The following is a 16,074-nucleotide window of genomic DNA, read 5'->3' on the forward strand; positions in this document are numbered from 1 at the left end:
TCATCTGATGGCCTCCTATGTGAGTGTGACTGAGGCTCTCTCATGTTGGTGTAAGCCCATTATTGCATTGCGCATGCCATTTCATCCATAGCATTGTGTATGCTCGGTTGTGTATTACCTCGTGCAGCGTGTATGCCATTCCATGACATTGTGTATGTTAGGATTGTATCTTAGTTACATTTCATGCATATCATGCATATTGCATCGTGTCCGGGATAGGAGTTAGCCCGGGCACGGGAAACGAGGTGCGTTTCGTACTCCGAGTGACGGAACGTGTCTCAATTCCCTAGTCACCGACACTCCGGATCATCCATGATGGAGTTAGGTTCTTGTTGTGTTTATACGTGCATTCATTCTATATTGAGTTGCACATTTCGACTCCTCTACCATCATGCATCGATATGCGTGATTGGTGGCACGAGGATCGAGGCATGCATATATCTGTGAAAATACATTGCCATGCCCCTTTCCTGCTCTCCGTTGCAGCAAAATGAAGAATCAGTAACTTTTCGGAGTTTGGCGCACATTTCAAGAAAAGGTGTAAACAGAGGCTAATTGGGGCATCCCAGTGGATTTCCGCGCAAGGCAGCCCAGACATGCATCATTCATCAGAAGCAAGGTAGTCCCTGGCTTGCACGCCAGTTTTACAGCTTTCTTAGTTAATTTGATTAATTAATTAGGAATTTGTATATTATTTGGACTGTATTATTTGGACTGTAATATTCTTTTATTCGGAACTGTATATTTATTCGGACCCTCTGCGCGAGGGTATAACTGTAATAAGTGTGCGTGTGTGTGTTGTATGTCTTCCAACCCCACGTCTTTCTCCCTTTTATTTATCCGCTTTTGATGGTTAGATTAGAGCATATTTCAATTAGCATAAAGTATGACAACATGTTTGCATTCATTCATCTGTTTTGCATGCACCAGGCTCGGCGCATCATACTAACTGCATTGTATTTCAATTTCAAAGTTGAATACATGTTAGCTGTTGCATTTCATATGCCATGTTTAGAATAGCCGAGCCTGCTATAGTTTGCGTTTTTGCATGTGTTGCATTAGGCATTTCTGTACACTTAGGATTCATGCATGGATTTCTAATGAGTTTTTGTTTTGGCTTGGAGTACTCAGTGAGTTTTTATGCTTTAGCATCCTTGAATGCATGTGAGTGACTGCCATGAATATCATGCTTACCATGAGGCTATATGCTTATGTGATATAACTGCCTGAGTGCCTGTGGGTGAAGGTTGGGCTACTTGGATTGGAATAAATCATTAACTGTTTGTTTTAAGCCCACTAGATAGTGGCAAAACCATCTTTTCTAAGCCCACTTGCGGGTGGCAAAATCTGCATTTTAAGCCTACTTGCGAGTAGCAAACCATCTTTCAAATAAACAAGCATGAAATGTTTTGTTCCAATTCGGGTGACCCAGTCTATACTTATATGTTGTGTGCATCACATAGTAACCTAGGCTAATAACCGGAATAAGAACATACAATGTTTTCAAAAATAGATATCATGGTTAGTAGAGGCTAATCTTTGATCGGGTGAGCGGGGGTGCTCACGAAGTGACCTTCCCCAATCGTACCCAAGTTCCCGAGCCGAGGCAACTTTGGTGATGACGGACACGTGGCCTTTGGCACCGAGTCAGGGTTTCCTAAATTTCCCAAAATAAAATATTTAGGTGGCGACTCTATATCTGGCAAAGCAGTCCATGCTTGGCACTTCTTTTCTAAAAATCAGTTTTCTCAAAACGATTTGCCGGATTTGGACTCTTTGGTTCAGACTTAGAACCGTGACAAATTTGAGAGTCCTGAGCTGTAGTGACCCCAAATGAACAGAACAGGAGCTCGTTCCTCCCGGGGCGTTCGGGGACGTCTACACGAGGTCATGCTTCTAGCAGGCCCTGTTCTTTGATTTGGACCATAGCCAGAGTTGCGACCCTCCTCCCGTGATACAAATTTACAGGACAAGTTATCATGCCCAATGCGACCACAAGCGTAACAAAACTTAGTCAGTTTCTCATACTTATAATAAACTTTGACACCATCCCCAACTGGCCCCGAGCTATTATGGCGATACAAAATGAACCCCTGTAGCAGAGGTTTAGTAACATCAACCTCGACACGTAGCCTCAAAAAGCTACGATGTATAAGAAGGCCGTTTGAGGGAGCTTCAACCTCAACCAATCTGCCTATCCTATTGCCGATAACCTCCTCATAAGCACGAGTCATCTTTTCGAACGGTAGACCATGAACCTGAACCCAAAACGGGCTCCATCGAAAATCCAAATCATCTGCGGCCATCCCCAGCTGCAGCGTCTGAAGGACCAAAAAACTCCCTATAACGGACCACGGGGCCTCCAAGAGGACCCTAGAACGATCCTCTAAATCTTCAAACTAAAAGAGATAGATGTTCTCCTTCCAAGGAGTAATAGATACAGCTGCTCTAGTCTTCTAAGTAGCAAGAAGGATTTTATTAACAGCTGGTTTGTTCAAGATTTTGAGAGCAAGAACCTTCCATACTAGACACCGGTGTGAAACATCCTCACACTCATCCATGACCTCCAGCAGCTTGAAAGACTCCATATTCCAGCCAAAGTCACCTTCAGTCGACTGACGGAGCTACACAAGACCACCCACAAGTAAAGAAAACTAAAGAGAGACACCAAGGGATAAACCGTAAGAACTACCAGTAGGCAGAGAGCTGTAGACAGCTCATTTTTGACCGATCTTAAGACTCAGACGTCACCGATTGAGCGCTTGGTGATGTTGCATATCGTGCTCGTTCAGAGGTTTCAGAGTCTCGGCTGCGAGCCTTGCCTCCGGACTTCCGGACTCTTTCATGCTTTGTCTCGGTTTGCGAACCAGGCTCTGTTTTCTCTGTTTTCTCTTCCCGAAGGGAGGGAGAGGTCTCGTAGATCATCTCTCAGTGGCCGTAGGCTACGTTTCGTGGTCGTAGGCCATTTTGCTCGTTTGGAGTCCGGTTTCTGATTTTTCGGAGCCGTTGGCCGTGTGCCTCGGTTCGGGACCGTTTAACCATCTCCGTTTGCTCCGTTTTTTGGCATGCATCTTATTTACTCCCTTTTGAAGGACACTGCGGTCCGAAAGCCCAACTTCGTGGTCGAACACCACTTCCGGTGCCTAACAGTCAGTTTTCGGGGCCTCGAGCTGCGCGTTTTGGCCCCCGAACCTTCATTTTGCATCGGTTTGGGCTCATTTTTGGTGGAGACCTTATTTTCACTGCTAAGGAGGTCGTAGAAGGGTGGGAGGCCAGTAATTGTTCTGACAACCAGTTTTATTCCTCCGTCGCCCGTTTTTCTCACTTGAAAGCCAATGTTGACCACCCTAAGGCCACTTTTTCCAGCCCTAAACCACATATTTGTGTTGTACACACCTGGGAGGCCACCAATATCATATGGCCGGCCAGTAATTATGTGTGACCCTTTTGAACCCCTCCTAAAAGTGGCATTTTCTCTGTCTTGGTTCATTCTCTCCAGTTTTTGACCACATGGTTGTGTTGTGCACACTTGAGAGGCCCTCTTTTTGGCATGGCCGGCCATTAACCTTCATTGACCCTTTTGACCCTTGGCCGACCGGCCATGGGGAAGGCCGACCGGCCACCTAAACCCTAGGAAACCGGCCGGCCATGATCCTCTCTCCAGGTACTTTACGAAAATGTCCTCTGTTTCCCCCCAGATTTTGTATCCGGGGGGGCCAACTTTTGGGGGGAAACTTGAATTCCATTCCCCCCTTTTTTCCCCCTCTCTTTTGCCTATATATCCAGGCCCTCCAGCTCCCATTTGAAGGGTTACAAAATTTATTTTAAGGCTCTTGCATTGCATATCTCTCTCTCTACACTCCAATCCTCAAAACCCCTCAAATCCCACACCCCTTTCTACACCACCACATAGCACCACACCACCACCATCCTTTCCAACACTTGGAGCTGGTTTTCCAGAGCTTAGGAGCACCTTTTCTCAAGCCAAGAGCTGCTGAAGCTTGGTCTACAAGGGTGAGTCTTCATTCTCCCTCTTTTGTGCTTTATTTTGTTCTATATCTAAGCCATACTTGCTTACATTTCTGTCCTTGCACTTCATTTTCAAATAATGCATGCTTTGTATAGCTATAGGCCATTGCGTGTGCCTAGTTTTGCGTTTCGGGTCTCATTTCATGCATCGGGTACCATATTGCCATGTTTCGGGGCTGTTTTGCATCATATTTCGGTACTGAAATTTGCATGCTTGTATGCCATATTCCATGCCCTGCCATGTTTTGTTAGAATGGCATTTGTGCCTTAGGTTTAGTCCTCGGTTTGCGTGCACGTGTGCACGCATCTCGAGTGTCTCGTTTTCATCTAATGGCCTCCTATGTGAGTGCGGCCGAGGTCCACTCACGTTGGTGTAAGCCCATATTGCATTGTGTATGCCATTTCATTTCATCGCATTGTGTATGCTAGGCCGAATGTTAGCGCATTGTGTATACCATGTTATCTCGTCCATCGTGTATGCCATTTCATAGCATTGTGCGTGCTAGGTTGTATATTAGTTGCATTCATGCATGTCATGCATATTGCATTGTGCTTGGGATAGGAGTTAGCTCGAGCACGGGAAACGAGGGACGTTTCGTACTTCGAGTGACGGAACGTGTCTCAATTCCCAGTCACCGACACCCCGAATTATCCATGATGGAGTTTAGGTTTTGTTGTGTTTATATGTGCATTCATTTCATATTGAGTCGTGCAATTCGACTCCTCGGCCATCATACATCGATATGCGTGATTGGTGGCACGAGGATCGAGGACTACACTCCCTGAAGGGTAGTCATGCATATATATGTGAAAATACATTGCCATGTCCCTTTCTTGCTCTCTGTTACAGTAAATCAAGAATCAGCAGCCTTCCGAAGCTTGGCACGCATCCCGAGAATAATTGCAAACAGAGGCTAATTGGGGCATCGCAGTGAATTTCCGCACAAGGCAACTCAAGCATGCATCATCCATCATCCGGAGCAGAGTTGAGGCAGTCCCTGGCTTGCATGCCAATTTATTGCTTTCCTAATTTAATTTGTTAATTAATTAGGGTTTTGTACATATTTGGACTGTAATATTCATTCCGGACTGTATATTATTTATTCGGACCCTCTGCGCGAGGGCAATGCTATAATAAGTGTGCGTGTGTGTGATGTATGTCTTCCAACCCCACGTCTTTCTCCCTTTTATTTACCCGCTTATGATGGTTAGATTAGGACATGTTTCAATTAGTATACAGTATGATAGCATGTTTGCATTCATTCATCTGTTTTGCATGCACCGGGCTCGGCGCATCATACTAACTGCATTGTATTTTCAATTCCAAGTTGAATACATGTTAGCTGTAGCATTTCATATGCCATGTCTAGAATAGCCGAGCCTGCTATAGTTGCACTTTTGCATGTGTTGCATTAGGCATTTCTGTATAATTAGGATCATGCATGGATTTCTAATTAGTTTCTGTTTTGGCTTGGAGTACTTGGTAAGTTTTTATGCTTTAGCATCCTTGCATGCGTGTGAGTGATTGCCATAATAGCATGCTTACCATGAGGCTATGGGCTTATGTGATATAAACTGCCTGAATGCCTGTGGGTGAAGGTTGAGTTATTTGAATTGGAACAATTCATTAATTGTGAGTTTTAAGCCCACTAGATAGTGGCAAAATCATGTTTTCTAAGCCCACCTAAGGGTGGAAAATCCACGTCTTAGCCTACTTGCGAGTAGCACCATCAAACCATTTTCAAACAAACAAACATGAAATGTTTTGTTCCAATTCAAGCGATCCAGTCTATACTTGTATGCTGTGCGCATCACATAGTAAATCTAGGCTAATAACCAGAATAAGAACGCATAATGTTTTCAAAAATAGCTATCATGGTTAGTAAAGGCCGATCTTTGATCGGGCGAGCGGGGGTGCTCACAAAGTGACCTTCTCCAATCGTACCCAAGTTCCCGAGCCGAGGCAACTTTGGTGATGACGGACACGTGGCCTTAGGCAAACGAGTCAGGGTTTCCTAAATTTCTCCAAAATAAAATATTTAGGTGGCGACTCTGTATCTGGCAAAGCAGTCCATGTTTGGCACTTCTTTCAAAATTTGTTTTCTCAAAACGATTTGCCGGATTTGGACTCTTTGGTTCAGATTTAGAATCGTGACAATTTTAGAGTCCTGAACTGTAGTGAGCCCAATATCGAACGGAACGGGGGACTCGTTCCTCCCGGGGCGTTCGGGGACGTCTACAGTTTCTGGCGACTCTGCTGGGGAGTTTAGAGAACTTGACTCGAACTCATGATATCTGATTTTGACTGCACTTATGTGTTTCTTTGCATTGCATTTGCATTGGTGCGCCTAGGACACCGTGTTTGCCATCTGTTATTCCTGAACGGTTCGCCGGAGGCTTGTCTTGTCAAGACATGACCATAAGGCTAACCGGTTGTGGGCTCTGCCAGTATGGGAACACAAACCCCGATTTTACCGAGGCACCCTTTTGACCATTCGACCTAGTGCATATTCGGAATCCATAGTGACCATTCCAATCTAGGACAGGTTGCTTACCCGATTTAGGTTGTTTAAAACCGCTGCGTGAGTAGAGAAACCCTAGCTCTTGACAAAATAGGACAGGGAAACCCTACCCCAACATAGGGGTGTTTTGGCTCTCACTTATCTGTTATGTGCTGTAAGAGTGCGTCTCTACAGGGAAAATGCATGTATCAGTTTATGAGTTTGGGCACCAGGCCTGCGGGCATCAGTCAGTGTTTGAGAATCAGTTATCTGCGGATATCAGAGATTCAATTTTCGAGGACAGCGATTCAGGGATAATGATCAGTGTTTGAGGACAGTGTGTATTCAGCTTATCGACCGTGTGTTGTTATGCCTAGCCGTGTGTTGTGTATTTACTTTAAGCTATTATGCTGTCCGTTTATCTGTTTATATATTTCCTTATTGCTTTATTTATCTTTTTACTAGGGCAGTTTTAGTACAATTGCTTCCGACCCAGTAGATATTCCCCAAGCACTTTGGACAAGAGGTCGCCGGCTTAATCGATCCGAGGATCTGGTTGACGGACAGCCAATGTTTCATTCTCTACCCCCAGTTGTCAGAAGAAGGCCAAGAAGACGCAGTGTGTCTGAGCAGAGGTTACCAGAACAGTGGTCTACCCTAGCAGTGAATAGTTAGGCTGAGGTTTTAGTTTCTGCCATCGAGATACACATACCAGTCAGTCAGCAAGATTAGCAAAATACTGCCAGGATGGAAGAAATGATGGGCCAGCTCCAAGAGAGCATGAAACAAATGTAGGAGGACGCTGCCCGCCAAGCAGAGTTCTCTAAACAGTAGGCCACAGTCATGGCTCAGCAGGTCGAGCCAATCACTAGACTGCAACAGCAAAATGCAGCATCTGCCTCACATCAAGTTCCTCCTCCACCAGGGGTCCCGTTACCTGAGCAGGCACCTACTGTCCAGAATGCCCTGCCAAACACCCAGAACACCTTACCCAATGTCCAGAACATCCAAGAGGACACAGACCTTCCAACGGGGCCAGCTCCGCCCCCGCTTCCGCCTCAATTGTCCAAGACCCATACACCCAACCACCCGGACTCTCTCTTTGAGTTCGAAATAGACCATACAGCTCTGAAACTGAGCAAGCTCGAGAAGCTTTTCAAGAAATCACAAGGAGTAAAGGCTATTCCAGATATCGAGGACGGATATACCGATGTGGCCGTAACGTTGCCAGATAGATTCAAGATGCCGCAGATTGATCGTTTCGACGGATCCGGGGATCCCATGGTCCACCTCCGGTTATTCTCAGATATACTGCGGCTAATAGGCCTAACCCGACCACAAAAGCTTTCGCTGTTCAGCCGAACCCTGTCGGGTGTGGCCGCTATCTGGTACGCGAAGTTGGAAGATGAAGTAAAAAGAAGTTGGGATGAAATGGTCGAGGCCTTTGTTGCACAGTACTCGTACAATACCCAGATCGAGATTACAACTCGTGATCTCGAAACAACGAGGCAGGAGCCCAAAGAGACTTTCTCAGATTTCGTAACTCGGTGGAGGGCGAAGGCATCGATGATGACTTTGAGGCCCACTGATAAGGACCAAATCAGGATGATTGTGCGCAACCTCCAACCAAAATTGATGCAGAAGATGATTGTACTCCCCTTCCCCACCTTTTCGGATCTACATGAGATGGTGGTACAAATCGAGGATGCGATGAAGCAAGGTCTAATTGACTAGGACAGGGAGCAACCCCGGAGAACATTTAACCGCAACAATAACGCAGGCCCGAGTGGCGCTGCAACCGCAAGAGCTTCGGAGGTCAACATGGTCACCACCATTCCCCCTCCCCTTCCAAGGCCCATGGCAGCCACACCCTTCTCCGATGCATCCGGAAGTAATACCCAAACCACTAAATACCAGCCCAGAGGCCAAAGAACCTTCACCCCACTGTACATGCCTTTGTCTAAGGCTCTGGGGGTCTTAATCAGAAAGGGGCATCTAAAACCCCTGGAGCCGAGGCCATTACCAAATCCACTCCCACCCTCTCACAACCCAGCCAAGTACTGTGCATATCACCAACAGCACGGTCATGATACTGACCAATGTTTCAGGCTGCGTCACAGATTCAAGACCTCATTGACAAAAATGTGATTCTACCTCCAGAGAAATCCAACGTCACAACCAATCCACTCCCTACACACAACCAAGCTCCACCTCCCAAAAGAGTCAATCTTATCCAGACTGGGGTCGTGTCTTACGATCCTAGCATCTATATTACTCCTACCCATCTACCTAAGCTGGAGGTGCTCCTTCCCGACTGCACTGACTTCTTGTACATATTGGACATCTCTACAACCCAACTTGAGCCAGTGGTGGCGACTGTGGAAGACAGCGCAACAGAGGTTGCAGAGGAGGATGGAATGGTTGAAACAAGGTTTGAGCAGTCTGGAAACTTTGCTGGGGAAACCTACGACCCAAGTGAGTACATCCTGTTAGTGGGCCAATCTGAGCTAAGTGTAGGGCTGCTAGAAAAAGCAAAACTATGTGTGATTCAGGGGGATAGATTTGAACAAGGAACGGACAATCTGACGGCTATAGAAGAGGGCCTTGCCAACCTCCAGTTCTTCAGTGACCAAGAATCAGGGGATGCGGCAGTCAACTGGTTTGAATATGAGGAGTCGGCAGAAGTTACCGGATGGCTAGATGATCAACCAGACATTGTAGAATTTCAACCAGAACAAGGCCAAGCAGGGGTGAGAGTACCAGTGATGGCCGGAAGGGCCGAAAGTCAGAGTGCATTGCCGGAGAGCGCCGGTACAAAGAATTTCGCTCAGGATAGAAGCATTATGAATGCAGGGAAAGTTGAACAACAAACTACACTAACGCAGGTAGAACAACAGGGTTCTGAGAGAACTGGGAAAGCCAAAATCCATGAGGGGATCGGAAGTGCTGTGGGCACAAGAACAGAGGATGCTGTGAGCATGCAGGCTGAAAGTGCTGTGAGTACAAACATGCCCGAGCCAGACAGGTGCCTTTTGAATGCCAACGGAATGTGGTGGGAAGACGATGACTTATGTCTTGCCCATACAGACGAAGACTGGGGAAGCAATCAACCAGATGACACCTGGTACCTTGATGAGATTGATCACACGACAAAAAGTGGGCGGTACTTCAAGCCCCCGCACCTAGACTAACCTGAGGCATCTGGGAAGGACAAAGAAGCCGAGAGACAGAAAGAGAAGCGGATCGAAGAGGAAGCTGTACTGAAACAGCTGAAGAAGATACAAGCAGACATCTCCATCTGGAGACTGCTTATGGCGTCGCGAGTACACAGACAGGTTGTCTTATCTGCCATGGACAAGGCCAAACTCTCTATAGATACTACACCAGAACAGCTGGTTGGGCTAGTTTTTCCGAGAGGAGGTTCCCCGGCATTAACCTTTTCAAACAAAGAACTACCCACCTGAGGGCACAAATCACAACAAACCCCTCTACGTTTTCCGTGGAATGTAGAGACAAGTGGACACCGTTGGTACTTGTTGATACCGGGTCCGCCATCAATGTCTGCCCAGCCAGAACAGCGTATGCAATCGGGTTGAAGCCCGCAGACTTCGTGCCGACTGCTCAGGTGATCAGAGCATATGATAATACTAGTAGGGAAGTGATGGGAACTGTCAAAATTTAGACCCAGGTTGGTCCCGGACAACACAACATTGAATTCCATGTCTTGGACGTTCCCGCAACCTTCAATCTACTCTTGGGGCGGCCGTGGTTGCACCAAGTAAAGGCAGTCTTTTCCACTTTACATCAGATGTTGAAGTACCCTCACGGGAAGGGGGTGGCTATTGTCTTCGGGAATTTATCAATCCATCTGCCACCGGAAGTGTCCACACCAGTCTTGGAAATCGAGCATGGCACTAAGGATGTGTTCTTATCAGGGTTCACTTTGGCTGAGGCTCGAGTGGTGCAGAATATTATGGCTATGAATAAGGGGGTGTACGTCAGTGCTCAATCCGTCTACCTCATGAACAAGTTACAACACATCCCCGGGATGGGATTAAGAATGAGCGGCCGGAAGGGCGTCGCAGCATTGGCCGAAGTGCCATACAACCCTCATACCTTTGGCTTAGGTTATATGCCCACCAAAGAGGACTGGGTGAGGAAAGGAAAGGAAATGGCTGGGAGAGCCAAAGCAAAGAAGGCAGGGAAGCCTTTTGAGTTAATGCATCGACCCATTCAGGGTACCCTGAACGGACGCTTCATCCGGGAGGGGGAGGACTTCCCATTTTGTGGCTTCCCAGAATCGTGGCTGAACGCGGAGAGGAAGCGCGTGCCGGGGTTTGAGATCTTCTTCGACCTGCAACTACCCGGGGATGATATTACCGAAGAGCGGACAGACCCATCAACTGAGATTGGGCAGTGTAAGGCAGTGGATTCCTAAGGCGCTGAAATTGAAATGGGGGTAGCGCTGGCAAGTCTACTCTTAGATCCTCCGATCGAACATAAGTGCTTGGGGGATAACTTCTCGGTTTCCGTGATTGGGGATGAAACGGCTGCGGGCCTACCAGCAACTATTTTGGATGCATCTATCGCACCCTCTCTCACTTGGCAGTACGAGGAGGGGTTTTTGTCCAGCAACGCCGGGTCAGGTAGTGAGCCGGAATCTGATTCCACCGAATCTTGTGAGTCAGAATCAGGTTCCAGCTCGACTGAGTCTGAGTCTGGTAATCCTGGGGATGATAACCCGGATGCCACAGTTATGTCCAGGTCGTCTTTTTGTTTCTCGTTTGAGTCTGTTGTAACCGAGAATTTGGACGATTTGGATGTGCTTAATGAGAATCAAGTAATTGTGGTTTCTGAGTACTTTTCTATGCCTTTAATTTATTGCATAAACTCAGACTTTCAAAATTTTGATGAAAACGACGAGAAAGAAATTCCTCCGATTTTGCAGCGTTTAATTGAGCAGGAGCAGGAGAGATTTGTCAAACCCTTAACGGATGAAATCATTACCGTGAATATTGGTACTGAGGAGGATCCGCGACTGGTCCAGATCGGGTCCACGTTGTCTTCGGAGGAACGCGAGCGCTTAGTCGCCTTATTAAAAGATTTCAAAGATGTTTTTGCGTGGTCCTACGAAAACATACCTGGGATCGATCCTGAGATTGTACAACACCGGACCCCCCTTGACCCCGAGGCCCGACCTGTCAAACAGAAACTCAGAAGGATCCGCCCGGACTGGGCTCTCAAGATTAAAGAAGAGGTCACCAAGCAAATCGATGCAGGCTTCTTGCTGGTGTCCGAATATCCGACTTGGTCGGCCAACATCGTTCCAGTGCCGAAGAAGGATGGCAGGATCCGAGTGTGTGTGGATTTCAGGGATTTAAACAGAGCTAGTCCGAATGACGACTTTCCCTTGCCGCATGTTGATGAGTTAGTGGATTTCACAGCAGGGCATGCTTTGCTCTCATCCATGGATGGCTTCTCAGGGTACAATCAGATAGTAATGGCACCTAAAGATCGGGAAAAGACTGCATTCACCACCCCGTGGGGGACATACTGCTACAGAGTAATGCCGTTTGGGTTGAAGAATGCTGGAGCTACATATCAACAGGCCGCGACTATAATATTGCATGATATGATCCACAAAGAGGTTGAGGTGTACGTGGACGACATGATTGTCAAGTCCAAAGAAAGAGAGGGCCACTACACCGCCTTGCAAAAGTTCTTTCAAAGGATCAGACAATTTCGGTTGCGGCTAAGTCCTCAGAAGTGTACGTTCGGTGTTACAGCAGAAAAAATGCTGGGATTTCTGATTACACAAAGGGGCATCGAGGTCGACCCTTCAAAAATCAAGGCCATCTTAGAAATGCCACCACCAAGGACTGAAAAGGAGGTGCGAGGCTTTCTGGGTAAAGTGCAATTCATAAGACGGTTTATCTCGAAATTAACCTTGACTTGTGAACCACTTTTTGGTCTCCTGAAGAAAGGAAAGAAATTCCAATGGGACGGCCGATGCCAAGCTGCTTTTGAACAGATCAAGAAATATTTACAGAACCCGCCCGTGTTGTCGCCACCAGAGCCGAGGAAACCGTTGATATTGTACCTTTCAGTGACCGAGACCACAATGGGCTGCATGCTCGCACAAGAATCAGAGGACAAAGTAGAGAGAGCCATCTACTATCTAAGCAAGAAGATGCTAGAGTGTGAGACTCGCTATATGGTCTAGTGGTCTATTTCGAACTGTATGGTCTATTTTGAGGACATGGCCTATTTGCTGGGGACGAGGCTGTATGGGAACGAGGACATGGGCCAGTGAGAGGCTGCTTGGATATATTTGCTGGGGGTTCGCCCGCCTGTTGATAGACCTTTGGGGAGAGTCCGATACACCTGGACATATCTGTGGCATCTGGGTTATCATCCCCAGGATTACCAGACTCAGACTCAGTTGAGCTGGAACCTGATTCCGACTCACAAGATTCGGTGGAATCAGATTTCGGCTAACTACTTGACCCGGCGTTGCTGGACAAAAACCCCTCCTCGTACTGCCAAGTGAGAGAGGGTGCGATAGATGCATCCAAAATAGTTGCTGGTAGGCCCGCAGCCGTTTCATCCCCAATCACGGAAACCGAGAAGTTATTCCCGAAGCACTTATGGTCGATCGGAGGATCTGAGAGTAGACTTGCCAGCGCTACCCCCATTTCAATTTCAGCGCCTTCGGAATCCACTGCCTTACACTGCCCAATCTCAGCTGATGGGTCTGTCCACTCTTCGGTAATATCATCCCCGGGTAGTTGCAAGTCGAAGAAGATCTCAAACCCCGGCACGCGCTTCCTCTCCGCGTTCAGCCACGGTTCTGGGAAGCCACAAAATGGGAAGTCCTCCCCCTCCCGGACGAAGCGTCCGTTCAGGGTACCCTGAATGGGTCGATGCATTAACTCAAAAGGCTTCCCTGCCTTCTTTACTTTGGCTCTCCCAACCATTTCCTTTCCCTTCCTCACCCAGTCCTCTTTGGTGGACATATAACCCAAGCCAAAGGTATGAGGGTTGTGTGGCACTTCGGCCAATGCTGCGACGCCCTTCCGGCTGCTCCTTCCTAATCCCATCCCGGGGATGTGTTGTAACTTGTTCATGAGGTAGACGGATTGAGCACTGACGTACACCCTCTCATGCACAGCCATAATATTCTGCACCACTCAAGCCTCAGCCAAAGTGAACCATGATAAGAACACATCCTCAGTGCCATGCTCGATTTCCAAGACTGGTGTGGACACTTCCGGTGGCGGATGGATTGATGAATTCCCGAAGACAATAGCCACCCCCTTCCCGTGAGGGTACTTCAACATCTGATGTAAAGTGGAAGATACTGCCTTTACTTGGTGCAACCACGGCCGCCCCAAGAGTAGATTGAAGGTTGCGGGAACGTCCAAGACATGGAATTCAATGTTGTGTTGTCCGGGACCAACCTGGGTTTGAATTTTGACAGTCCCCATCACTTCCCTGCTAGTATTATCATATGCTCTGATCACCTGAGCAGTCGGCACGAAGTCCGCGGGCTTCAACCCGATTGCATACGCTGTTCTAGCTGGGCAGACATTGATGGCGGACCCGGTATCAACAAGTACCACCGGTATCCACTTGTCTCTACATTCCACGGAAACGTAGAGGGGTTTGTTGTGATTTGTGCCCTCGAGTGGGTAGTTCTTTGTCTGAAAAGGTTAATGCCGGGGAACCTCCTCCCGGAAAAACCAGCCCAACCAGCTGTTCTGGTGTAGTATCTATAGAGAGTTTGGCCTTGTCCATGGCAGATAAGACAGCCTGTCTGTGTACTTACGACGCCATAAGCAGTCCCCAGATGGAGATGTCTGCTTGTATCTTCTTCAGCTGTTTCAGTACAGCTTCCTCTTCGACCCGCTTCTCTTTCTGTCTCTCGGCTTCTTTGTCCTTCCCAGATGCCTCGTGTTGGTCTAGGTGCAGGGGCTTGAAGTACCGCCCGCTTCTTGTCATGTGATCAACCTCATCAAGGTACCAGGTGTCGTCTGGTTGATTGCTTCCCCAGTCTTCGTCTGTATGGGCAAGACATAAGTCATCGTCTTCCCACCACATTCCGTTGGCATCCAAAAGGCACCTGTCTGGCTCGGGCATGTTTGTACTCACAACACTTTCAGTCTGCATGCTCACAGCATCCTCTGTTCTTGTGCCCACAGCACTTCCGATCCCCTCATGGATTTTGGCTTTCCCAGTTCTCTCAGAACCCTGCAGTTTGTTGTTCAACTTTCCCTGCATTCACAATGCTTCTGTCCTGAGCGAAATTCTTTGTACCGGCACTCTCCGACAATGCACTCTAACTTTCGGCCCTTCCGGCCATCACTGGTACTCTCGCCCCTGCTTGGCCTTGTTCTGGTTGAAATTTTACAATGTCTGGTTAATCATCTAACCATCCGGTAACTTCTGCCGACTCCTCATATTCAAACCAGTTGACTGCCGCATCCCTTGATTCTTGGTCACTGAAGAACTGGAGGTTGGCAAGGCCCTCTTCTATAGCCGTCAGATTGTCCGTTCCTTGTTCAAATCTGTCCCCCTGAATCACACATAGTTCTGCTTTTTCTGGCAGCCCTACACTTAGCTCAGATTGGCCCACTGACAGGATGTACTCACTTGGGTCATAGGTTTCCCCAGCAAATTTTCCAGACTGCTCAAACCCTGTCTCAACCATTCCATCCTCCTCTGCAACCTCTATTGTGCTGTCTTCCACAGTCGCCACCACTGGCTCAGGTTGGGTTGTAGAGATGTCCAATATGCACAAGAAGTCAGTGCAGTCGGGAAGGAGCACCTCCGGCTTAGGTAGATGGGTAGGAGTAATATAGATGCTAGGATCGTAAGACACGACCCCAGTCTGGATAAGATTGACTCTTTTTGGAGGTGGAGCTTGGTTGTGTGTAGGGAGTGGATTGGTTGTGACGTTGGGTTTCTCTGGAGGTAGAATCATATTTTTGTCAACGAGGTCTTGAATCTCGTGACGCAACCTGAAACATTGGTCAGTATCATGACCGTGCTATTGGTGATATGCACAGTACTTGGCTGGGTTGTGAGAGGGTGGGAGTGGATTTGGTAATGGCCTCGGCTCCAGGGGTTTTAGATGCCCCTTTCTGATTAAGACCCCCAGAGCCTTAGACAAAGGCATGTACAGTGAGGTGAAGGTTCTTTGGCCTCTGGGCTGGTATTTAATGGTTTGGGTATTACTTCCGGATGCATCGGAGAAGAGTGTGGCTGCCATGGGCCTTGGAAGGGGAGGGGGAATGGTGGTGACCATGCTGACCTCCGAAGCTCTTGCGGTTGCAGCGCCACTCGGGTCTGCGTTATTGTTGCGGTTAAATGTTCTCCGGGGTTGCTCCCTGTCCTGGTCAATCAAACCTTGCTTCATCGCATCCTCGATTTGTACCCCCATCTCATGTAGATCCGAAAAGATGGGGAAGGGGAGTACAATCATCTTCTGCATCAATTTTGGTTGGAGGTTGCGCACAATCATCCTGATTTGGTCCTTATCAGT

Source organism: Camellia sinensis, chromosome 2 (genome assembly GCF_055761805.1).
Source record: "Camellia sinensis isolate YWXY chromosome 2, ASM5576180v1, whole genome shotgun sequence".
In the NCBI taxonomy this organism is placed as follows: Eukaryota; Viridiplantae; Streptophyta; class Magnoliopsida; order Ericales; family Theaceae; genus Camellia; species Camellia sinensis.